This window comes from Bos indicus x Bos taurus, chromosome 5 (genome assembly GCF_003369695.1).
Source record: "Bos indicus x Bos taurus breed Angus x Brahman F1 hybrid chromosome 5, Bos_hybrid_MaternalHap_v2.0, whole genome shotgun sequence".
Classification (NCBI taxonomy): domain Eukaryota; kingdom Metazoa; phylum Chordata; class Mammalia; order Artiodactyla; family Bovidae; genus Bos; species Bos indicus x Bos taurus.
Window position 1 is genome coordinate 76,268,799 of NC_040080.1, and position 26,535 is coordinate 76,295,333.

General features: G+C 39.0%; 1 protein-coding gene across 2 annotated transcripts in view; it reads left to right on the plus strand.

Annotated features, from left to right (window-relative positions):
• Positions 1-4,325: 4,325 nt before the first annotated feature.
• The window catches only part of FRS2 (fibroblast growth factor receptor substrate 2), a 109,817-nt gene continuing 87,607 nt past the window's right edge, over positions 4,326-26,535 (plus strand). Inside the window, exon 1 of one of the 2 annotated variants that reach the window (XM_027542523.1) lies at positions 4,326-4,481. The gene's annotated coding sequence lies outside the window, so the exon portion shown is untranslated. Of the gene's footprint in view, positions 4,482-4,746; positions 5,187-26,535 lie in introns of those variants that run through there. The other variant, XM_027542525.1, reaches the window with a different exon arrangement.

The window sequence follows — 26,535 nt, forward strand, 5'->3', positions numbered from 1 at the left end:
CCCATATGATTCCACGCACCAGTGGCTCCAACCTCAGTGTGTGCCATGAAGATTTCATGTGTGAGTGAAGCCAACTCATTGTACTACTGAATAAAGAGCTGCACATGAGCTAAAGGCATTGACACTTTGTGGGATGCATGCCCAGTTTGCCATAGTGTCTAAATTTTTAAGAGACGCCAGAAATTGGGATTGTTATTTTACATGACATTACTCAATTTAAGATTTTTGACTCAATTTGTTTCTTGGTACAGAACTCTGTGGGTCAAACAACACAGTTGAGGCCATTTGTCAAATCTCTGCCAAATATACTAGTACATAGATATGAGTACGCTGTGCTGTTATTCAAACCAGTTTTTAAAGCACTTGTGCCAAGACATGAATAAAAGGTAAAGAAGATGAAATATGACAAAGCCTTCATGAAACTCACAAGTCTAGTGGAGCGGTAGGCAATAATGTCACAGAACAGAGTGAAAAATGGCATAGCAGAGTGTGGAACCCAGGACTTAAGCCTGGTGATTTAAGTATTTGATCATGCCTACTTAAAACAAACAAAAACCACAAAGAACCCCATTATTTCAAAAGTTGGCAAACTGGTGGACACCCAAGTAGATGGCTCTTTTGTTTAACAAAACACCTTAATGGGTTTTTGGGGTGGGAGCTATGCATAGACGGGGCGACAGCCTTGCACAGTTCCAGGGGGACCATTCCTATTGTGCCCTGTGCAATTGGCACCCCCTTGAGCACCATTTAGGTTGTATTCTTTGTGAATGGTACCTCCTGGAATTGTGCAAGTTGGCAACTCTGTCAACAAAGATAGGCCTAGAGTCTGGTCTGAGAGGAGGATTGAGAGCTAAATCCTTCTACATAATAAAGTGGGAGGAATTTTAAGTCTTTGCCTAGGGGGTGGAGGCAGGAGGGTGGAGGGATGCTTGTAATGTGGAAAAGAAAAGGGTTTGGAGAAAAGATGTCTAAGATGAGGATGGGCCAGTAATGTGACCCATTCATAGGCTCAACCTGGAGCCTATGAACCTGAGATTTCTTGTAATTTTTAAGAGAGATACGTATACGCCTTTGTTATCCTCTTTAACCTCCAGTAGATACTGATAAATGAAGTCAATGCTTTTTCTGTGGCATCAGCTACAATCTTTGAACTTCTTATGTACGAATCGGGAGATAACCAGGAAAGAGTCAGTGCTCAGGCTCACATAGCAACACTTGGCTAAACATATTAGCACTATAATAACTTGTCTTTTTATTGCTTTTCTTCAAAAAAGTTCAGAGCACTTATGCTTTTATTTCCTCATTTGTTCTAACATTCCAGTGTGGGAGGGGCAGATTTATGATAACATTATTTAGAGATGGAGAAATTGAAATAGAGATTAAATCGCTTACTCAATGTTGCATAGTTGGGGTGGTGAAGCCCACAGTGGAATTTGGTTCCACAAGCTCCTGCCACGAAGTAGAGAGATCATGAGTTTTGGAATTAGAGGGATCTTTGTTTGAACAACGCTGATTTCTCCCCCTTAATAAGAATGTGGCCTTTAAGTCAATTACTTCATCTAAACCTCAGTTTTTCTCTTCTGTACAATTAAGGCCATAAAACCTCATAGTGGGGTAGTGAAGATCAATTTAGAAAATGCAGGTTAAGCCCTTGCACAGAGTAGTTTGCAAATGAGATTAGTTCCACCTCCAACCCAGTAGTATCTGGTTAAATTTCAGTACAAATTGACAGTAATCAAAAAAGAATCCTATTAATTTTTTTCTAGCCTCCTCTCCTACTGAAAGCAAAACATAAATACATAAATCACTTAATTTACTGGGAAGAACTTTTGCTTCAGTAGAGTTATTTCTGTTGGGGATAATTAGAAAAAAAAGGTGCGGGTGGGGATTTGTGGAAGACAAGGTAGTAGAGTACAGAGGTTCTAAAGCTTGAGAATATATCAGAACCACTGAGAAGGCCTGTCAGAACACAGACGGCTGGGCCCCACACCAGTTACAAGGTCTGGAGTGAGGCCTAATAATTTGCATTTGTAACAAGTTCAAAGATGATGTTGATGATAGGAGTCCAGGGACTACACTTCAGAGAAGCACTAGCATGGTTAAGTGAAATTCTGGGGGTGAGGTCCAGCCCTCTGTGTTTTGACATGACCATTCGGAGATTTCTGACGCATTCACAAGACTGAGAACCTCTGGCATAGTGGTGAAAAGCAGCTGAGGAGAAAGACTCACATTCAAATGCGGGCTGCACCATTTACTAGTTAGATGACCAGATTCAATGACAAACCTGTGGTGCCACTGCATCCTGCAGGGAGCCTGACAATGTCTGCGATTCAGGGTTCCTCTCGCTATCCCTCTAAGCCCTCGGTGGAAAGCAGTGAGTCCTGCCAGCCCAGGCTCTGTTTTTCACTTCTTCACACTCCAAGGCACGAAAGGCTGATAAATTTGGCCATTAGAGAAGTATTTACAAACATTTCTGTGATCACAGAAATAAAATAAGGCAGCGCTGTTAAAAAAAAAAAAAAAGCCAAAAGCAAAGGCAGTGTTTGCATCTTTCAATTCGTAATAACAAGTTGTGAACTATTTTCATTTCCCCTGACTTTCTTAGTAGAAAATTAAAAAAATCTTCCTCTTCCTCCCCCACAGTTTTAAGAGATGCTTGTAAATTTGTTTGGCAGATAGTATGCATGCTAAGCACTCCCTGCCAGCCCCTGACCCAGAATCTAGCCTCAAATACAGAAACTACCTCAGATGTTTGGTGCCTTTCTGATTTTGTGGCTGAGGAATCCTTCTCTTTTCCGCCTCCTTCTCCTGCCTGTCCTCTGACTCTGGGTCCTCGAACTGTCTCAGCTCAGTGTCACAAGTACCCAGGCTGGCCCCAGGACATTGTCTGGCTCACCTACCTTCATTTTTCCCATTGCAAAAACCTGTTGTTTAGTCCCTAAGCCACCACCAACTCTTCCGTGACCTATGGACTGCAGCCTGCCAGGCTCCTCTGCCCATGGTATTTGCCAGGCAAGAATACTGAAGTGGGTTGCTATTTCCTTCTCCAGGGGATCTTCCTGATCCAGGGATTAAACCCATGTCTCTGGCATTGCAGGTGGATTCTTTACCACCGGTCCTCTTGGGAAGCCCTCTACTCTTTTATTTCCTTATTTCCTTCACTAACCTTTTCAATCACCTATGAGTAATCTGTAGTTATCCAAATTACCTCCTTCTAGAGTCATTCCACTGGAGGAAAATTTGTTCCTATTAGTGACAAGGTATGAGAATGGTTGATTTTTACCCAGACCAGGTGGTGCTAGTGGTAAAGAATCTGGCTGCCAATGCAGGAGACACCGGTTCCATCCCTGGGTTGGCAAGATCCCCTAGAAGAGGGCATGGCAGCCCACTCCAGTATTCTTGCCTTAAGAATGCCATGGACAGAGGAGCCTGGTGGGCTACCGTCCATAGCGTTGCAGAGAGTCGGACACAACTGAAGCAACTTAGCACATAGCACTTTCATTTTGAGTTCCTCTAACAATCCAGAGATGATTATACATGTATGTGTGCGTGTGTGCACATGCAAACACACATACACAGCAACTATATTAAACATATCACAAAGGAGGAAAACAGGCCTAGAGAGGTAAAGCAACTTGCCCAGGATGAAAAAATACAAGTATAAAATAATAGGACCCAGGCAGTAAGCTTCCAGTTTCCCAGTTCTTGGCCTCAAGTGATGGAATAAAGGAATATAATTTGATTCCTGTCCTCAAAGAACTTAAAACTCGTGTTAGGGATGGGTGAAATTTATACACACAACATGAGTTAAAATCAAGAACTAATGTTTGCGGTATCGGGTTTGGTCTCTTTTGACCGGTTTCCTCCTCTGCCAGAAATAAAGGATAGCACCAACCTCAAGGGATTTGATTACGATTAACTGAGCTAAGTGCCAAAACGCTTAATACAGTGTCTATCACGCAATAGGCGGTCAATAAATGTTAACTATTATTATTTTTAAAGGAGGCAAACTGCAGTGCTAAGAATACTGGAGAGGGTCGGAAGGCGGGTGAAGGCGCTGGACCTTGCACCTAAATCTTCTGAGCCTCAGTTTTCTCCTCTGTAAAATTAGGTGGCCTGAGTAGAACACGTCGAAGAGCTGTAAACGATTCACCCGGAGTTTGGGGAAAGGCGGAGCCGCGGGGCAGAAAGGGTTAGCAAGGAGCCCGGGGGCGGCTTTGCGGGCGCCAGCGGCAGAGGCCCCGCCCCGCCCCGCTTGGGAGGCCCTGGCAGCTCCAGCCCGCGAGCAGTTCCGGTGCCAAAACCCTTCCCTCCCCCGCTCCCCCGGAAGTGCTTTTCTAGGGTTCGGGCCGTAGAGAGGCCTTGTAGGCACAGCCGCTGAGGCTTGGTCGGCTCTGAGGAGGGGCGCCTACCCGTGTGGGAGCCCGGGGTTTAGCGCCGGTCGACCCGCGCCCTGGCCCCTCTCACCTCCCGGGCAGCCGGTGAGTGGCCGGGGGAGTGAACTGCGACGGCCGCGGGCCGCGTCGGGGTTGGCGCTCTCGGGCCCCCGCTACCAGCTCTGGGCTCCAGGCTGCGGGCTGGGCTGTCGGGGTTCGAGAAAGGGGGTTGTCGACCGCCGCGGTTTTCGCCGAGCCCGGGGGACTGGAAGGAGCGGGCGGTGGGGGCCGTGGGGTGGGCGGGGCGGAGCCAGGGAGTGGGTTCCCGGAGCTGTTGTTGCTGTTTGGAGAGTTAAGAATGGGCTGGGCCTCGGTCCATCCAGCCCCCTCATTTCTGCTCCCCTATATCCTCGCGCTGTCTCTGGGATTTGGTTTTTCTGTGTCCGACCCGGGGCTGGGAGTCTGGACGTCAGACTCAATCGTGGGCTGTAGTTCCTGACTTTGGCGACCTCTAGGTCTGTCGTCCGGCTCGGTAATTAGCTGGGGTCCCAGGAGTGTCGTCTCTTCGGTCCCAGGGCGGGGCGATACGTGTGTAGACGCCAGAGATCTTCTGCAAGGCTTTCCGTCTAGACTGGTGTAGGGGTTGCTCAGGATCGGTTTGGACTGCGCTTGGGACCGCTGTTGGAGGCGTAGGGCAGTGTGGCACCAGCATGCCTCCCATGATCTTTACTCACTGGGAAGTTTACTCAAGCTGTTGTTGAAGTCACTTCTTAAAACAACAAACTTGCTTGAGGAAAATCAGGAGTTCAGGTAAGTTCCCTTATTTTCTCCGCCGACGTTAGGAGATGATGCTACTCTCTAATCTGCACTCCTAATTTCTGTGGCTATCTGAAGTCACAGTGGTTTGGTGAGTTCAGTCTGCGGTTGTTGTAAGAATTGACTGCGTAGGGCTGGAGAGTTATTATACCCTCCCTTTCTCAAAGCTTGTTTACCTTCATGTTTGGAATTGCCATTTTTCTTAACTTTTAAAGAAAAATTGTGCCCTGTAACTCCAAGGAGATTCCTTAGACTGTTACAGCTGTTTTTGCAATGCAGAGGTTCACACAGGTGGCCAGAGGTGTTTTTGTTGTTGTTTTGTTTTGTTTTTTGCTATTGTTTTATAGTATTAGGTGTTTACTTCAGATAAATTGAGTCTTTCGTAGAGGAGAAAGTGATGTAGGTAGTTGTTTTTAGCGAACAGGTTTTAGGTAATAAACTACTCCTGAAAGCTTTGTAGGAAATAGGATTTCCCACATGTACTAGAGATTTTAAATTTATGATCATAAAGGAATACAGTTACTGTTGATTTTGACTGCCATTAGATAACCATTACTTCTGCATTGTGAAGTATATGCATGCCACCTTTGTGAAACCAGTGACACTTTCCTGTACTTCTCATCTTTTGCTTGTGTTAGGACTTATGCTCTAGTTTTTTGGGAGTACTTATTTCATTCTCCTTCCACCACGGGAAGGGAGTAATCTCATGAATTAGGGAAAATTAGACTTAAGTGACGATTCAGGGAGCTGTCTTATGCACAAGAAAATTTATTTCACCATTGTTGATCTTCTACAGGTAAAGGGTGGATGATTTTTAAAGTCCCTGCAAAAGATTGTGGAGCGAAGACTAGTTGCCCAACTTTTAGATTTAGATAGAAACTAGATTCTTAGCTATTTGAGGTGCTTGGGATATTGAAATTGAGAGGATCTGGAAAAGGAGTCAGGTTAGATACGGTTATGAATTCGTACTGAAGGTGTGATAGTGTGTTTTGAAGGGAAAGATTTCAAGAATTGTAAGAATAGAAAAAGGAAAAATCAGATGCCCAAAGTAAATTTAATTATGCTCACATTTGTTAAGCAGATACTGAACATTTGCATTGGAAATTATATTATTCAAGTCAGTTCAACAGATATTGCCATGTTAGGCATCAAACTTTGTTAGGCAACCATGTAGGAGCAAGAAAAGATACAGCCATAACAACTAAGCTTCATGTTTTGGCAGTAATTTTCTAAGGTGTGTCAGAAGTCATGAAGAGCGTATTAAATATTTAGGCATATTAAATTTTTTTTCTAACTGGAGGTGAGTGCTTTGTGCTTCATGAAAACCACTGCTAGGCATTAGAGGATGCAAACATTAAGTCTTGGGTCTTCAGGAATTTGAAATCTAGGAGATGTCAGATATTTGTATAATACTTTACAGCATATAAAAATAAATACTTCCTATGTGAGTGGTTTGACCTAAATTTGGAGTTGTACGAAAGGAAAATGGGTTCATTTTTATCTAAAGTAAAATGGAAGGTGGTAGTAATACTTTTAAAGTTAGCTCTGAAGCTATTATTTATTGAGCATTTCATGCATAGCAGGCTCTATGCTAGTTGCTTTACATACCTTTTCTAAGCTTCACAACAATATCTGAGCGTATTTCTTAATAATGAGGTCACTGATACTTAAGTGACTTATCTGGACTCTGTAGTAGCAGGTAACTGAGCCCTAGTTTGAATACAAGTCTGTCTCGTGCCAAAACTTGTGTGTTTTTGCTACAACATGCTAATCCCAATAAACCAGCAGCCTGAGTTCAACATTACAGAGGGTAAGACTTTTCTAAGACAAAAATTTAGGGGCTGGAAGTAGGTGGATGAAGAAGGCTTTTTAAATAAAGGGAATGATGTGAGCACAAGTATGGAGGTGGGAAAGTTCATTATGTACTCAGAGGAAAGTAAGTGGACCAGATTACCCAGAATATAGGGTTCATTTTGAGGAATAAGAGATGAGGTTTGAAACATAAATTGGGGCTAGACTGTAGAACATGTTTAAATGCTGTATTTTGGAGTATTGGGGAGGTAATGAGAAACTACCAAGGTTTAATAGTGTAGCATGTAGAATGATTTGTTGTAGAAAGCCGGTTTTCAAGAGAATATAAATAATAGGAAAAGGCAGTGGTGGTATCATGATTTAGGTAGGTGGGCGGGAGGAGGGATTGTTGGGAAAGATTTGGAGGAAGTGGAGGTTGAAGATTCACTCATTTTAATTGTAGGTGACTTAATTGTAGGTGACGGCGCTGGTGGTATTATTACTAAAAGTATGGGCAAGGAGGTGCATAATGGGATCAGTTTTTAATATAGTGAGTTTTTTATATACTTAACAAACACTGAAAATAGAATTTTTTGAAAATATGGGTGTGGAGTTCATGAGAGAGGTCAGTGCCAGGCATATATTAAACATTGGTGTAGAGAATAATATAAATAAGATGTATTCGTTGAATCTTTAAGAAGATGAAAGAGTCAAGGGAGAGTCTAGACAGAAAAAAAAAAAGAAGAACCCTTTATTTTAGATGGCATCTGTTTAAAACAGAAGGAAAAGACACTAAATACATAGTTTTATTCAGTGAGTAAAAATTTTGGTAGTCTGTGTACTGCTCCCTCGCATTGTAGACTCAAATGGCATAGAAAGAATCTGATCATTGAAAATCTGATCGGGAAACAACTTTCTTGCTGTACTACCAAGAATACTGTGCTATCATTACTCTATCTCAGGGAGGAGGGACTGTTTCAGACTCATTTGGTTCAGTGTTAGTCTTTGGTTACTTTAGGTCGTTTCTTTTGGACATTTGTTGGCAAGTGATATGTGAGGATTTGGAAAATTCTCTGTCATTGTATTCTCTTTATATGTATGACTTTCAATTTTGGTTTCAATATCAAGAATTTCTGATTATTCAAAGACAAAGTGCCTTTCATAGAAAATGGTATTTAATTGCATATTTTTCTTCCAACTCCCTTTTATAAGGACTTTTGATTAACGTGAGTAGTTTTGTCTCTAACGTTTGGATTATTTTAGAGAGAATGATAAGACACTTACCATATAATGATACATATATTAAAAACTATACATTTTAATTTTGAAAGTATTTAAGAACTATATAGATTTATAGAATTTCATGTGGTTTCCTGTTTAAATATTTAAGGGAACCTGTATATCAGTGTGTAAAAAAATGGTAGTTATTTGCAGAATGGGGCTTAGAGTTGTAACTTTTTGAGGGCAAGTTGAATATTTTTAAATTATTATGGAAGTGTGTATTTCCTTCTTGAGAATTAATATATGCCTGTTGTTTTTAGGCGTATGTTTTTCACTCTTGTCACAGGCACTTGGGAACATCCCGAGTCCTGTGTCAGTGTTGTTGGAGGCAGTGGGGTTTGTGTGTGCTTTGTCTGGGCTGGTTAGCGTCGTTGCAGTGAGTCTGGTATTAATAAGGCAAAGGTCAGGAGTTCCATTTAGCTTCAGTCTGAGCGATGGCCAGGGAGTACACCTCTCACTCCTGCCAGCTGTCTTGGAAATTCCTCGGTTGTCACTGGTCACAAAGGTGACTGGATTAGGATGGATTTTTTTTTTTTTTTAAACCACTGGAAGAATATTAGAGGAAATTTAGCATAGTGATTAGGAACTCTGACTCTGGAATAAGACAGACCTATGTCAATATAAGACAGACCTATGGCATGAGTTTGCGTAAACTCCGGGAGTTGGTGATGGACAGGGAGGCCTGGCATGCTGCAGTCCATGGGGTCGCAAAGAGTCGGACACGACTGAGCGACTGAACTGAACTGAACTGATGTCAGAATTCTTGGTCTGTGATCTTGGGAGAGCCTCTAAACCCCTCCAGTGGAGAACGCCTCGATTTCCTCATTATTGAATAGGTTAATATTTGGTTTGGGCATGTCCTACTGTTGCTCTCTTTTTCCAAATGGAGGTTAACTGCTTAGACCTGTGGTTCCCAAGTGCTGGACTGTGGAGTGGTGTCAGTCCACGACAGAGTTGTCACTTGTCTGAAGTGAAATGAGAATGAATGAACTTCTCATAAAGCTACATTTATTGAATTTAGAAGATAATATGTTTTTCTAAAATTATCTTTTACCATTTTTGGTATCAGCATATTAATTTTTTAAATGAAATAATGGAGATAATAATTGGTAGTTATTTTCTTTTTAAATGTCTTTGGCAGAATAAAAGTTACCAGCCCCACCCCCCCCCCCTCACCCCCCCTTTATTTTTTTTTAAGATTATGGCTCTGTGAAATCTAAAATCTTGGTTAAACAAAACCAGGAGATTAGGGAAGAGTACTCATTCAACATATTTATGCATATTCAAGGTTTGGCTTACATTCTACCCTTCGATTACCCTATAGGGGCTGTATTGTGATTCTCACCTCATTGAATTTGAATTTGTCAAGTTTTACATGAATACCTACAGCATATTTCAAGGAGCAATTCAAATTTGTTTTCAGTTGAGTTCAAACAACTTGCTCCAAATTATTTGTTTAAAGCTATGTTTCTCAACCAGAGTCCCAGGAGGAAACTGGTGAACTGTGGGGGCTGCCTGGGGGTGCTGGTGTCAGTCATTCCTCTGTTGATTAGCCAAGAAGATAAATAAGTCACTCGCCTTTGACATAGTGAAGTAGTAGAAACTGGCTTTCCTTTTCACCTCTTCTGTAGAATTGTTGAAGCTAGAGTTAGAAAAGCTTTATTTAATGTAGCAAGTAAGCCTTTATTTAATGTAGCAAGTAAACCTTGTATGCATATCAGTATTCAAAATGCTTTCTAGAGAAAGAGAATAATTCAGTGCTTTGCATAATTGGTTATGTAAGTGGAGCCTCAGAAGTCCTCCTGGGGACACAAAACAATTATTAGCATAAGTGGTTATTGAAATTGCATTCAGTTGTTTAGATGAGAAGCTTATTGACCCCCTGGTTCACTTAGAGTTTAGGAGAAAACTTAAGTTGCAAACCTAGCTTGTTAAATTAAGGCTTAGCATTTGTTTCCGTTGAGTGTTTTTGGTTAGGTAATTTAAAAAATTGGGAGTGCTGTAGAAATACTTAATTTGTGTTAGAATGCCTAAAGCAAAATGTTCAGGTTAAGCTGAAATAGCTTAGGACCTCTGTATTTTAATTTTAAAGAAAATTGGATGTTTGCTCCTTTAGATATTAAGGATGCTATTGTTTTATAGTTTTGTTATGTATCTTTGATTCTGGTTAATGAAAAAAAATCACGTATATTCATTTATTTAATAATGCTTGCAATTTTCCTCTAAAGTGCTTCTAATGGCAGAAATGAATGGTATGCTCAGAAGTCTGGAGCTGTAGCCCAGAGTGCCCAGAGTGAAAATTTCATGATGTCTGTAGCATTTAATTTTAAAAATTCTTATGAATTTTGCATTGCTATTTTATATGTATGTAAACAGTGTTTTAAAGTGCTGCCAGCTAAAATTGGTGCCCCCAAGAAAGGTCATATGTTCATCCTGTGGATTTTTGTATTCGTTTTGACATAGCTTGTATTACAATTTAGTAGCACTATGCTTGACTATTTAATTTTGGCTCTTGAAAACAAAAATCTTGTGTTCTGATGGTTTTGGTGGAACATGAGAGATAGTGAAAAGGTCTTCACACTTTCTGTATTTTTCTCAACAAAGAGCAAACTATTTTAAACTGCTGAGGAGCTGTAGTTTCATAGAAATAACATGACTTTGAAAGGAAATTGAATAATTATAAAAGTAAGAACATCTGAAAAATTGAACATTGCTCAGTCATCAGTGTATTTCTAATGTTATAAAAAATATAGCAGCATTGTCTAATAGAACTTACTGCAATGATGGAAGTGTTCTCTATCTGTACTATTTAATATAGTGGCCCTCATATGGGCCACTGAGCACTTAAAGTGTGTCTAGTGTTACAGATGAAGTGATTTTTAAATTTTATTTAATTTTAATGAGTTTAAATGTGAACAGCTACTTTTGACTACTATATTAGACAGTGCTGCTCTCTAGGGTTAGGAAGACAAGACAAAGAAGAGAGGTTAGTAATCTTCATGCCACCTCTCAGCTCAGTTATAGGCACTCCACAAATAGTTCTTAAAGAAGATAATGAGTCTTTTTATTGTTTCAGTTTTGAATACCAAACTCTGGGGCATATTCTAGGTTTTTAGGGAATGATTGCTAGCCTTGTTTTTTTTTTTTCGTGTTGATTTTTAAAATTTACTTTTATTACAGAAGCATATAGGATAATACATGTACAGCTTAAATTGGCTTAAACAGTAGAACACTGCCTCTTTGAAGCCCCTCTGTACTTATCACCACTTGTGTTCTCTGACATGCTTCCTCAATCACCATGATCCGAATTTTGTGTTAATCATTCCCTTGCTTTTCTTTTTAATTTTGGTTAATGTATTTTTTAAAAATCCATTTTCCTCTTTCTTCATGTTTGGAAGTTTGTAGTTTCCCTTTATTTTAGTTCTCCCTGAATTCCAACAAATTATACATTCTTTTTGTTTTAAGCACTGTTGCTTTGATTTCCCTGTGTAATACACACATACACATACATACATACATACATATATACATACAAATGTCTTTGCTCATTTTCATTTGTGTCTTGAACTTCCTATTGGGATCTGAGATCATTTTCTCTCTCCCTGAACATCCTTTACAGGGTCTGTTATCTGAAAAACTTCTTATTTGTTTGAAAGTCTTATTCCCGAAGGTGACTTTCCTGTGTGTGCATTCAATGCTAGCAATTATTATTATTTTTATTATAGATCTTGCTCCATTCTCTTCTAGCTTTTATTGTTTTTGAAAAATCAGTAATCCATGTGATTTGCCATTGCTTTAAAGATACAGTTGGCCTTCCATATCTGCAGGTTTTGCCTTGTTGGATTTAACCACCCATGAACTGAAATATTTGAAAAATTATGGGAAGTTTAAAAAGCAGAACTTGAATTTGTTGCATGTTGGCAACTGTTTATATAGCATTTCCATTGTATTAGGTGTTTTGAGTAATCTGGAGTATACCTGAGGACATACCTGCTGCTGCTGCTAAGTCGCTTCAGTCATGTCCAACTCTGTGCGACCCCATAGACAGCAGCCCACATTCTCCAGGCAAAAACACTGGAGTGGGTTGCCATTTCCTTCTCCAGTGCGTGAAAGTGAAAAGTGAAAGTGAAGTCGCTCAGTCGTCTCTGACTCTTAGCAACCCCATGGACTGCAGCCCACCAGGCTCCTCTGTCCATGGGATTTTCCAGGCAAGAGTACTGGAGTGGGGTGCCAGTGCCTTCTCCGAGGACATACCTGGGTTATATGCAAATACTGCACTGTCTTGTAGAAGGGACTTGAACTTTGGAGGGTGTCCTCTGGGGTCTTGGAATCATACATTCCCCTTTGGAAAACTGAGGGATGACTGTCTCTGTTGTTTCATGAGAGCTAGTTTTGACATTGTTTTTTTTTTTTACCCTTGGTGTTCTGCACTTTTATTTTGATATGTCTGAAAGATGGTTTCTTCTGTTTATCATGTTTGGTATTCAGTAGGCTTTGGAATCTAAAGATTGATGTCAATTTTGGAGATCTGTTGGCTATTTTCTCCTCAAATTTTATCTTCTTTATTTCATGTCTGGAACTTGTGTTTTGAAGTATGTTAGATCTTTTTACTCTACCCATTGGGCCTTTTAATTGGTCTTTTATATTTTCTATTTCTGTATCTGTTTGTATTGTGTTCTCAACAATTAGTGCCTTTTCTTCCAGTTAGCTAATTCTCACCTCAGTTTTGTTCACCTGTTTCATTTAGTTTTTTTCACTTTATTTTATCAATTATATCTTTTTTAAAAATTGTGGTAAAATACACATAAATAGAATTTACCATTTTAAAGCATACAGGTCATGACATTGAATATATTCACCTTATTGTGCAGCTATCACCACTGTCCATCTCCAGGACTTTTTTCATCATCATGAAATTTGTACCCATTCAACAGTAAGCCCCTATTCCCCCTTCACTGAGCCCCTGGCAACAACTATTTTACTTCTGTGAATTTATTCTGTATGATCATATAAGTGGCTCATACAGTGTTTGTCATTTTGTCTAGTTTATTTCACTCAGCATAATGTCTTCGTCTGTGTTACCATGTTTATTGAGTTTTTGAAAATTTCATTTACTATCTTTTTTGGTCATTTCTAGAAGTTGTATTCAGTTCCTTTTAAAGATTATTCTTTTTTTAAAAAAATAGTTATTCTTTTTTTAGTCATGTTCTCAGGTACTTTATTTCTTGAACATCTACTTCATATGCTTATTTTTTACTGTGTGTGATAACCCCAGTGTTTGAAGTCTGCGAATGTGAGTCTGTTGTCCTGCTTGCTCTTGCTCGTAGTGCTGTGCTTTCCTAACTCATTTTGTGTTCTGACTGTGAAGTTCCTTAGAACGTTCTCTGTATTAATTTTGCAGAGTGATTTTTAAAAAGTAGGATTAATGTATAGCTTAGAGCTTATAAGTAAGCCCCTGGAGATTAGTATCCTGTGTTCTTAAACTTTTTAATTTGAAATGATTTCTAACTTACAGTAAAGTTGCAAGAATGATATAGTAGACTCATATATCCTTTACCCATGTTTATCCATTTTTAAACATTTTGCCATATTTGATTTATGGCATAAAGACACATTATTATTTGTTTTTGTGAACCACTGAAGAGTTTGTTGCATACCTTTTTACTTCTTAATAGCTCAGTGTGTATTTCCTAAGAATAAGGATATTCTTTTAGGTAATCACAGTACCATTATCAAATTCCAAGAATTTAACATTGGCAAATACTTTAGTCTCCATATTGGTAAATACTTTAGTCTCCATATTGGTAAATACTTTAGTCTGTTAAATTCCAGTCCTGTAGATTTGATCATATCTTGTATTTAGTTGTCATTTCTTTTTAGTCTCCTGCAAAATGAGCTTGTCTTTGTCTTTTATGCAATTAAAGAATATAGATAAGTTGTTTTATAGAAAAATGTTCAACTTGGATTTGTCTCATGGTTTCAGGTTATTAATTTATCATCAGTCAGACTACTACAAAAGGTATGTGCCCCTCTCAGAATATTACATCTGGATATACATTAAGTCCATTTGCCCCTCATTAGTGATTTTACTTTTGGTCAGAGTGTTGACTGGTTTATTCACTGTGTAGTTACTATTTTTCTCCTTACATTTAATAAGCAATCTGCAGGGAGGTCCTAGTGTTTTGTTCTTCTTGAAAAAATAAGTACAGTGGGACTTCCCTGGCAACCCAGTGCAATGCAGGGGGTGTAGGTTCAATCCCTGGTCAGGGAGCTAAGATCTCACATGCCTTGAGGCCAAAACACCAAAACGTAAAACAGAAGCAATATTGTAACAAATTCAATAAAGATTTAAAAAATGGTCCTCACCAAAATAAAAAAAAAGATAAGTACAGTAATAATATATCTTTCATTGGTATGAAAGATTTCTAGTTTGCCAGGCATTTTTATATATACCTTGTTTTATTGCTCTTTAAAAAAATTGCTTTTATTGTACTTGGCTCTATTACATTTTTTTACAAATCAAAGGTTTGTGGCAACCCTGTGTTGAGCAAGTCTATTGGTACTATTTCTCCAATAGCATTTGCTAGCTTCATGTCTTTTTTGTTACATTTTGGTAATTCTCACAATATTTCAAACTTTTTCATTATTCTTATTATATTTGTTATGGTGATGTGTAATCAGTGATCTCTGATGTTAACTGCTGTGGCTTGCTGAAGGCTCATTTGATAGCATTTTTTAGCAATAAAGTTTTTAAGACAACTTTTTATTGAAATATAGTTGGTTTAAAGTATTTTTAAATTAAGGTATGCACATTTCTTTTAGATATGCTGTTGTACACTTAATAGACTACAGGATCACATAAAACATAACTTTTATATGCACTGGGCAATGAGAAAAATTTGTGTGACTCATTTTATTGTGATACTCACTTTATTGTTGTGGTCTGGAACTGAACTTGCAGTATCTCTTAGGTATGCCTGTATTTTATGACCTTATTTTAATCTTTATGGCAGTAGTACATATTTTATAGTTCTGGAAACTAAGACTCGGAAACATAGCTAATAAGAGGCAGCATTGGAATTCAAACCCTTAAAGTTTTCTTAAGATTATTTTTTTAAACTAGCTACAGTTGCCTTCTAAGTTGGTAGATTGACTGTTAACTTAGGGCATGGTCTGTGTCTTGTCTCCTGTGTTGTCAGTACCTGGGATGGTTGAGTGAATAAATAACATACAGACAGGAGTTGCTGTCTGACGTAAGGGTCTTACATGGTAATAGTTCTAAAGTAATTGTATTTGTTCACATTTTATACTTATATATATATAAGTGTAGGCAGATGGATAATGTGTATGTATGTTGTTGCTCAGTCACTAAGCTGTCTCTGACTCTTCGCTACCCCATGGACTGCAGCACATCAGGGTCCTCTGTCTTCCACTGTTTCCCAGAGTTTGCTCAAATTCATGTCCATTGAGTCAGTGATGCTATTTAACTATCTATCCTCTGGCATCCCCTTCTCCTGTAAGTATTATTATGTAGTTGCTTAGAGCTTAAAGCTTGTGTGAAAGGTTTTTCTGAAGCTTTGCATAACTCTAGGTAAGATTTTTTTTTTTTTTTAGATTAAAAAGTAAATGGATTTGCCATTAATGAAGAAAATTTGGAGCTTTCTTTTTCTTGGCTGCACCACATGGCTTGTGGGATCTTAGTTCCCTGACTAGGGATTGAACCATGGCCCTCAGCAATGAGAGTGTGGAGTCCTAAACCATTTGGACTGCTAGGAAATTCCCCCGCATTTGGCTTTCTTGAAGGCATTAGATGATAAAGATAAGTGAGGCAGATTTTCTGATATCAGTTCAATTCTTTTTTTAATTGTTAAGCAAATCTTTAAGATTTGGGTGATTGGAGGAATGTAGTATATTACTAGAATGTAGTATTGGTTAAGTAATCTCTTGACCTGGTTAATTGGTGGATGCTGGGCCCTATCCACATTCACCTTTTCTCCCGTTTTACCTCTGACTTTCCACCTTCCATTCTTGGTTAAAGCCGAAGGGACTTGGGCATAGAACCTTGATTAAGACACAAGTTCACCCCTTGGCTTCAATTATTGGGACCCTACTAGGTATCAAGAACCATGCTGGGTATTGAGGTGAAAATGGTGAATCTAGATAGATGCAGTTGTCATGGAGCACAATTCAGAGGTGATGAACTATTATATCCCTTTGTCTGTGTTAGTCATTTATATATTTAAATTGAATATTTCTAAGAAAATCTTACTTATATCGGCTGAAATTTTCCTGGCCAGAGAGAAAATTCTTGAGACCCTTAATGGATTGTGTTAGTATAGAATTTGAGACTGAAAACTACTCAGTAAGTGTGTTCTGAAAATTGATAACTTTAATTTCAGTTGAAGTCTTTTATTAAAGCCTAACCTAAGTAAATTACAGATGCTATAAAGACTGCTATTTGCCTCCTATGGGGTTTTATGAATAGTTACTAGAAGTAGTGTCTTGGAAGTTATGTCAATGTATTACATGGTTCTTTGACATTCCCTTGTCTCCCCCTCACTCAGACAAACTTTAATGTTACACAAGCAAATGCATGTATTTTTTTAAAAAACTCTTATTTTGAGGTAGAGCCTTACAGAAAGTTGCAGAAATAGTGGGGCCCTGAATAGTACTCTTCACTCAGTTTCCCCAATATTGACATCTTGGATAATTGTCATACAATAGGAATATGAGGAAATTGATATTGAGACATTACGGTTAACTAGAGTTTCCCATATGTAATGTTAACCATATGTTAACATTACTGATAACATAGACTTTCCCTGATGGCTCAGGAGGTAAAGAATCCACCTGTAATGCAAGGGACACAGAAGACATGGGTTTGATCCTTGGGTTGGGAAGATCCCCTGGAGAAGGAAGTGGCAACCACTCCAGTATTCTTGCCTGGAGAATCCCACAGACAGAGGAGCCTGGTGGGCTACAAACAGTCCAGTGGGTTGCAAAGAGTCAGACATGACTGAGCGACTAAGCACAAGTACTGTTAACTAGAATACAGACCATGTACAGATACGATCTACGTTTCTTTGTGTGTGTGTAGTTCTGCACAGTGCTAGCCCATCTCTATATTTAACCACCACTGCAGTCACGATACAAAACTGTTCCGTCACCACAGAACTCCCTAGTGCTACCTCTTTGTGTTCACAGCCCATCCCCTCATCCCTCGTTTTGTCATTTTGAGAACGTTGTATGAGTGAAAGTATAGTGTGTAACCTTTTGAAATGCATGCTTTAAAAATACAATTTGTTTTAATTCTCAATGTAAAATTAACTTTTCTGAAAGGTGGTTAGATGGTAGGAAAAACAGATTTTGAATCTACCACCCTAATACAGTCATCATTCTGATTTTTTTAATACCCCATTTTATATGATGTTTTACATATTTATAGTGTATGCTCAATTTTGTTTGCTTTTTAAACATTTTTTGGCTGTGCTGTGTAGCATGTGGTATATTAGTTCCCAGGAACGAACCCATGCCCTGTGCGGTGGAAACGTAAAGTCTTAACCACTGGATTGCCAGAGAATTCCCTTCTATGATTTTTTAAAATTTAACATTATTTCTGTGTCATCATCATATATAATTTTTGCTGTTATAAGGAATGTTGTAGAAAACACTTAAAAGCATGTATTTTTCTTCATGTTTTTAGTCATTTTCTTACAGCAGATTCCCAGATATGTGATATGGTGCCACAGGATATGAGGGTTTATTAATCCTGAGAATTTGGTCAAATTGCTTTTCAAAAGCATGGTAATACTAGTACTGTTTCACTATATCTTTGTTAGATTGGATACTAGGGTTAACTTTTACCCCTTAAGGTGAAAAAGGTACTTCTTTGTTCTAATTTTAGAGTGCATTTCTTTATGTAACAGTTTTTCTATGAAGAGTACAATTGATTGTAACATCAAAATGCCATGAACTTTTAAAAATGTGATTTTCGTTTTAAGTAATTTGGAAAAGCTTTTTAGTATCTATGCCAGTGTTCAACAGTTCTGTGCAGGAGGTTGAGTCACCAGCTCCTTCTCTTTACTCTGCCTGTAACCTCTTCAGTTTATAGGTTTGTTACCTACAGAATGATTACCAGTTTCTGCTTTGCTTCCTCTGGCCTCTGCCATGATCTGGCTGGTCTCTTCAGTCTGAATCTTTGTCCTTTCCATCTGTCTGTTAACTCTTCACAGAGCACTGCTCCCTCCACTGGCACCACACCAGCACCTCATTCACTTTACCTGCTTGCTTGTCAGCCTTAGGTGCTGGGTCACGCCGATACATTAATACATTCCTGGGATTACCATAATAGTATCCTTACAGTGTAACCCTGGAGCCTGCAGTCTCAGGACTACTGGACATCTTCACTTTTTCGATGGCCACCACAGAAGTTACATGGTTAATCATGTGTGGAGTATGTAAAATATACCCAAATACAAAAATAGCAGAATAATGAGGAAATTATGTACCTTTTACATTTCTCTTTTGAAAGAAAGCATTGCTATATTCTTTGAGTACCAGTCAGACCATCAGAGTACTAACAAAACCCTTAAAACAGAAGTTTTAAGTAGAATGTCATTAATGCCAACACTTTGCTTTATTTTAGTTGTCACAGTATTCCTACATATTTTTGAGGTAGCTACATGTGAAGATCTCATAAGTGTTGTTGAGTAGGAGATTGGACATGTTGGTTAGCAAGGGATCATAAAAAATGATATGTATTTTTAATTTTTAACTCGAATAGACATTCTTTCACCACTTTGTTCCCCATAGGGTCAGGGTTTTTTTTATGGATGGATCTTTCATTCGAGTTCTGGATTGTCTTTTTAGAATAATCCATACCCATGAGGCATTTATCTATGAAGTATCCCTTTCTAATAAAACAGAATTTAAAGGCAGTTTTAATGTTTTACATAAAATCCTTCTACAGTTTTATGCTTTTTCCACCATTCTTTTAAAGCTGTTTTTACATACATCCAAATCCATAATAACTTCAGAAAATAATTAGCCTTTGAATCTTTTTGAACTTTTCAACATAATTTTCAGAGAAACAACCCCTTTCACGCTCATAATTCATCAGTTTACATAATCTTAAATTACATAATTACAATAACAAGTACAGTTGGCTTACGTGAATTTGGGAACAAACAGCTGGCTCTTGTTAAGCATCCAGCTCATTTGGTGAGTAGAAGGTTGAGGACACTGTAAGAAAGCGGTTGACTTAGAGGACTGCCAGGTGCCGGTAGTCGGCCTGTGAGGAACATCAGGAAGTGATTTATGGAGGAGTTTAAGTTCTTTATTTCTCTAAGTTGATAAAGTAGAGGTCTGTTAAATGAGTTTCTACTGAATTATTATTCTGATTTCTGTTATTTTAAAATAATTTTTATCTATTTTATTTTTGGCTGTGCTGGGTCTTCATTGCTTTGTGTGGTCTTTCTCTAGTTGCGGTGAGCAGGGGCTGCTATTCACTGCGGTGCACAGGCTTCTCATTGTGGTGGCTTCTCTCGTTGCGGAGCACAGGCGCTAGGGCACAAAGGCTTCAGTAGTTGTGACACACAGGCTCAATAGTTGTGGCGTACGGGCTTAGTTGTTCTGCAGCAAGTGGGATTTTCCTGGACCAGGGACTGAACCCGTGTCCCCGGTATTAACAGGAGGATTCTTAACCACTGTGCCGCCAGGGAAATCCTCATTTCTGTTTTATAGAGGAAAGCAGTGAGGCTTCAGAAGGTTAAGTAAGATTCCCTCGATCAGGTAGGTATTAAGTGATGGAGCCGTAGGACTAAGGAACAAATTGGAGTTACGAACACACTCTCAAAATGGAAGTCATTCGTATGGAGGGGACTTACTGTACAGTAATAGGTTTATAACACTTTTTCACACAAATAATACATGAAAAATAAACATAGAAAATAAAGAAAACATTTTAAAATTTACAATATAGTACCTTGAAAAGTACAGTACAACAGCTGGCGTCCGGGGGCCAGCATCGAGGGAACAGGCAAGGAGGTACTACTGCACTCTGTACGGTATTATACAGGGAAGTACACAAAAGCACAGCCACTTGTAGCGGATGCACACACCCGACCATGTGTGCCAGACACACGAACTAACTTACATTGTTGGACGTGTGAACACACATTTGCATCTTTGAAAGCTCACAACGTGAAGGTCTGTACCTAGGGTGCTTACTACATACTAGGGCTGCATGAAGCTCAAATATAGCATGTCCTTTACCTCCTGTGCAGGTGCTAGATGCTTTTCAGGTCATCTTGTTTACCCAGTCATTAAATATTCTTGAGTGGTCTTTGGGTATGTTTGGGGTAGTGTTTCTACAGTTATTCCACATCTTGGGCCCTTCTTTCATTTTTCTGCTTAGTGTTTCTTTTGTACTAATTAAAAAATGAAGGTGCATCCCAACGTGAAAATTAGGCTTATAATTGTTTGTTTTTATCTTATATTGGCTCTGTGTATGTGAGAACAAGACTAAAATCTTGCAGTGTTGTAACTGCTGAAGTATCTGTGAAATAAGAGAATGTAAAAGGGAAAAATGAAGTGGCAGCAGACATAAACTTTGCTCTTTCTTCTGCTAAATTTCATTCTTAGTTTGGAATCTAAACACTCATCTTTATCCCTATCATTACTTATTATTTCATGGAGCATCAGTAGAGCCATTAGAATTTAAAGAAAAGGATATATGTACACATATACATATATAATTGGTATAAAAAATTATATATTTCTGACAGTATGTGATAGGCTATTTAAATCTTGAAAATAGCTTAAAGAACTTTCAGTTTTACTCTAGGTGTTACTCGACTCAGGATTGAAAACCATTGATATGAATTTAAATGTTTATTTGTGTAGTTGTTAACTTGTAACTTTCATATGATTATAACTAATACTATGATAAGTAGTACTGTTGAGTTGTTTATTAAGTGCTTGGGCACTCTTTAGCCATAGTAAATAGTTTACTAGTAAATACAAAGTAATACAGAACAAAGATGAAAATTATCAGTTGATAACATTCTTTTCCATTTTTTTTGTAAATGTCAGTTCAGTTCAGTTCAGTCGCTCAGTCGTGACCGACTCTTCTCGACCCCATGAATCACAGCACGCCAGGCCTCCCTGTCCATCACCAACTCCCAGAGTTCACTCAAACTCACATCCATCGAGTCAGTGATGCTATCCAGCCATCTCATCCTCTCTTGTCCCCTTCTCCTCCTGCCCCCAATCCCTCCCAGCATCAGAGTCTTTTCCAATGAGTCAACTCTTCGCATGAGGTAGCCAAAGTACTGGAGTTTCAGCTTCAGCATCATTCCCTCCAAAGAAATCCCAGGGCTGATCTCCTTCAGAATGGACTGGTTGGAACTCCTTGCAGTCCAAGGGACTCTCAAGAGTCTTCTCCAACACCACAGTTCAAAAGCATCAATTCTTTGGCGCTCAGCCTTCTTCACAGTCCAACTCTCACATCCATACATGACCACAGGAAAAACCATAGCCTTGACTAGACGAACCTTTGTTGGCAAAGTAATGTCTCTGCTTTTGAATATGCTATCTAGATTGGTCATACTTTCCTTCCAAGGAGTAAGCATCTTTTAATTTCATGGCTGCAGTCCCCATCTGCAGTGATTTTGGAGCCCAGAAAAATAAAGTCTGACACTGTTTCCACTGTTTCCCCATCTATTTCCCATGAAGTGATGGGACTGGATGCCATGATCTTCGTTTTCTGAATGTTGAGCTTTAAGCCAACTTTTTCACTCTCCTCTTTCACTTTCATCAAGAGGTTTTTGAGTTCCTCTTCACTTTCTGCCATAAGGGTGGTGTCATCTGCATATCTGAGGTTATTGATATTTCTCCCGGCAATCTTGATTCCAGCTTGTGTTTCTTCCAGTCCAGCATTTCTCATGATGTACTCTGCATATAAGTTAAATAAGCAGGGTGATAATATACAGCCTTGACGTAATCCTTTTCCTATTTGGAACCAGTCTGTTGTTCCATGTCCAGTTCTAACTGTTGCTTCCTGACCTGCATACAGATTTCTCAAGAGGCAGGTCAGGTGGTCTGGTATTCCCATCTCTTTCAGAATTTTCCACAGTTTATTGTTATCCACACAGTCAAAGGCTTTGGCATAGTCAATAAAGCAGAAATAGATGTTTTTCTGAAACTCTTTTGCTTTTTCCATGATCCAGCGGATGTTGGCAATTTGATCTCTGGTTCCTCTGCCTTTTCTAAAACCAGCTTGAATATCAGGAAGTTCACGGTTCACGTATTGCTGAAGCCTGGCTTGGAGAATTTTGAGCATTGTAAATGTCAAGATTTGTAAACTCTACATATTAATTCTAAGGCACTTTTCCCTCCTCCCTTCTTAAGTGTAACTCTATTTTGTGATTTTTTTTTTTCTTTTTTGGCATTAGTCCGAATGTTTGAATCTAGCAAAGGAATATACTGAATTTTTTGATATGCCAGCTAGCATCTTTCACTTACTGAGATAATATATTTTAGAGTTTAGAAGAATAATTGGTTATGACAGCAAACCTTTGGGCTATATTATTTGATTTAAAAATATATTTATTTATTGGTTGTGCTGGATCTTTGTTGCTGCGTGGGTTTTTCTCTAGTTGCAGTAAGCAGGCTTCTCTTTTGTTGCGATGCATGGACTTTTCATTGTGGTGACTTCTCTGGTTGTGGAGCATAGGCTCTAGGGTGCTTGGGCTTCAGTAGTTGCAGCTCAAGGACTCAGTAGTTGCTGTGCCCAGTCTCTAGAGCACAGGCTCAATAGTTTTGGCACATGGGCTTAGTTGCTCTGCTGCATGTGGGATCCTCCCAGACCAGGGATCAATTCTGTGTCCCCTGCATTGACAGGTGGACTCTTCACCAATGAGCCACCAGTGAAAGTGAAGTTGCTTGGTCGTTCCAACTCTGCGACCCCATAGATTGTAGCCTACCAGCCTTCTCCTTCCATGGGGTTTTTCAGGCAAGAGTACTAGGGTGGGTCGCCATTTCTTTTTCCAGGGGATCTTTGCAACCCAGGGATCGAACCCAGGTCTCCCGCATTACGGGCAGGTGCTTTACCGTCTAAGCCACCAGGGAAGCCCTGATTTTTTTTAAGACAAGTTGTTAAGACTATAAAATTTAAATTGTACACAGTGATATAGTTGTGTGAAGAGATGGTCAAGTCATAAATTTCATAGTGTTGTTAATAAGAGACCCCCTAAATGATATTTTTTAACAAAAAATAAATAATCCTCTTTCTAAATGTTACTGTGTTATGTACTCCCTTTCAACATTTTTTCCCCTATTTTTCTGGTTTTATAATTGGAGGCTAAGATTATAATAAAGTTGAATCAAAGGAACCAGATTAGTATTAGTGGCTGTTACATTAATTGTTCTCTTTATCTAGTGGCAAAACCAAAAATCCTATGAAATAACAGCATTTTAAAAACAAGGTTGAAAAAGAATTTGAATTGTTTCTTTCAACTGCTTGAGTTTTAATTACTGACGCAATGCTATGTTCGATATTACTTGGAAATCTGAGATAAAGAGAAAAATTGTGTTAGAAAAATGGTATCTTAAACGTTCTTTTGACATCTGAAACATTGCCCATGACTTTGTCTTCCCCTTCTATCTTTTTTTCACTCCTTTTTGGATTTTAATGATTTTGGCACTTCTTAGGTTTACAGAATATTTCTGGTGCATGTAGCCATTTGAGATCTAGACCCTAATCAGAAATTTCAACTAGATAGGTTTTTTTTCCCCCCTTTGGCAAAGCAGTTTTAGAGTGCTGATGAATTACTGCATCCAATTTTATTTCTGTACTAAAGGTTGCCTTGGGTAAGATAAATTCTTCACCTATTTCTTTACCTGTTATACTTTGTTTTGATTGATGCAGAGTTGCCATAGTTGTACCCATTCTTATTAAAGAGGAAATGAGCTCTCGACCCTTGTGTATTGGCTGTTGGTAGCCTCTAGTAACTAGCCCTTGGGCTTCCCTTGTGGCTCAGCTGGTAGAGAATCTGCCTGCAATGTGGGAGACCTGGCTTCGATCCCTGTGTTGGGAAGATCCCTGGAGAAGGGAAAGGCTACCCACTCCAGTATTCTGACCTGGAGAATTCCATGGGCTGTATAGTCCATGGGGTCACAAAGAGTCGGACACGACTGAGTGACTTTCACTTCACTAGTAACTAGCCCAGAGTCTCTGTCCTAATTAACGTTGCCTACAGATGGTTCAGAATTGGCAAGGGAGTATGTCAAGGCTGTATATTGTATAGCTTATATAATAAGCTTATTTAACTTTTAGGCAGAGTACACCATGTGGAGTGCTGGGATGGATGACTCACAAGCTGGAATCAAGATTGCCCGGAGAAATATCAATAACCTCAGATATGCAGGTGATACCACTCTAATGGCAGAAAATGAAGAGGAACTAGAGAGTCTCTTGATGAGGGTGAAAGAGGAGAGTGGAAGATCTGACTTATAACTCAGTATTCAAAAAACTAAAGTCATGGCATCCAGTCCCATTCTTTCATGGCAGATAGATGGGGAAAAAAGTGGAAACAGTGTCAGATTTTATTTTCTTGGGCTCCAAAATTACTGCAAATGTTGACTGCAGCCATGAAATTAAAAAACACTTGCTCCTCGGAAGAAAAGCTATGACAAACCTAGACAGTGAATTAAAAAGCAGAGACATCACTTTGCCAACAAAGGTCTGTCTAGTCAAAGCTTTGGTTTTTACAGTAGTCTTTTATGGATGTAAGAGTTGGGCCATAAGGAAGGCTGAGCACTGAAGAATTGACGCTTTTGAACTGTGGTGCTGGAGAAGACACTTGAGAATCCCTTGAACAGTAAGGAGATCAAACCAGTCAATCCTAAAAGAAATCAACCCTGAATATTCATTGGAAGGACTGATGCTGAAGCTGAAGCTCCTACTTTGGCCACCTGATTCGTAGAGCAGACTCATTGGAAAAGACCCTGATGCTGGGAAAGATTGAAGGCAGGAGGTGCAGAGGGTGGCAGAGAAATAGATGGTTAGATAACATTTTTGATTAAATGGACATGAATTTGAGCAAACTCCGGGAGATAGTGAAGGACAGGGGAGCCTGGTGTACTGCAGTTCCTGGGGTTGCAAAGAATGGGACATGACTTAGTAACGGAACAACAACAACAGATGAGGGAAGTCCAACTGTTTATGCATCAGAGGATCAGAGAGAATTGTCTGAATTCTTTAATAAAATTTTAACTCACTTATTTATTTTATTTTTGGCTGTGCTGGGTCTTCGAGGGGCTACTCTCAAGTTGAAGTGTGAAGATTTCTCATCGCCTGGGCTTCTCGTTGCAGAGCACGGACTCTGGGCTCATGGGCTTCAGTAGTTGCAGCACATCGGCTTAGCTGCCTTGTGATGTGGGATCTTCCTGGAGCAGGGACTGAACCCGTGTCCCCTGAGCTGGCAGGTGGATTCTTAATCACTGAACCACCAGAGAGGCTCAACTTACTCATTTTTAATAAAAGGCAATATATGTACATGATTTAAAACTTAAAGCTGCAGAAGGGTTTACTGTGAAAGCAGGCCTCATTTCCTACCTTCCTGTCTACTAGGTCCCCCCCACCCGAGGCAACTACTGCTTGTAGCAAGTTTCTTCCTACATTTACAGCCATATCTGCTCTTTTTATTGGTTGCATGGTATTCATTGTTTTGAATATACTGTACATTCCCTTTTCGGTTGACATATAGGTTCTTTTGCTTTTATAAATAGTACAGCAGAGTATTGTATACATATATCACACCTGTATAAATAAATCAGTATTTTAAATTTTAGAAGTAAAATTTGTTTGCCAAATAAATCTGTGCATTAAAACTTTGATAGGTATTGCCAAATTATTCTTCATGGTAAATTGATCTCTGAAGTTAGAATATTGGTATTATCATACATTCTTTGCAAAAGTATGATCACTAGTTGTTGCTGTGCTCTTTATAACCAGATTTATTTTCTTTCTTTTTATTAATTACCTGGTTGTAAGCATCATAAGTAGCCATCATAGTCAACAGAAGAGTCCGAAATGCAGTATTTGGATGCAGTCTCAAAAACGACAGAATGATCTCGGTTCATTTCCAAGGCAAACCATTCAGTGTCACAATAATCCAAGTCTATGCCCTGACCAGTAATGCTGAAGAAGTTGAAATTGAACAGTTCTATGAAGACCTATAAGACCTTCTAGAACTAACACCCAAAAAAG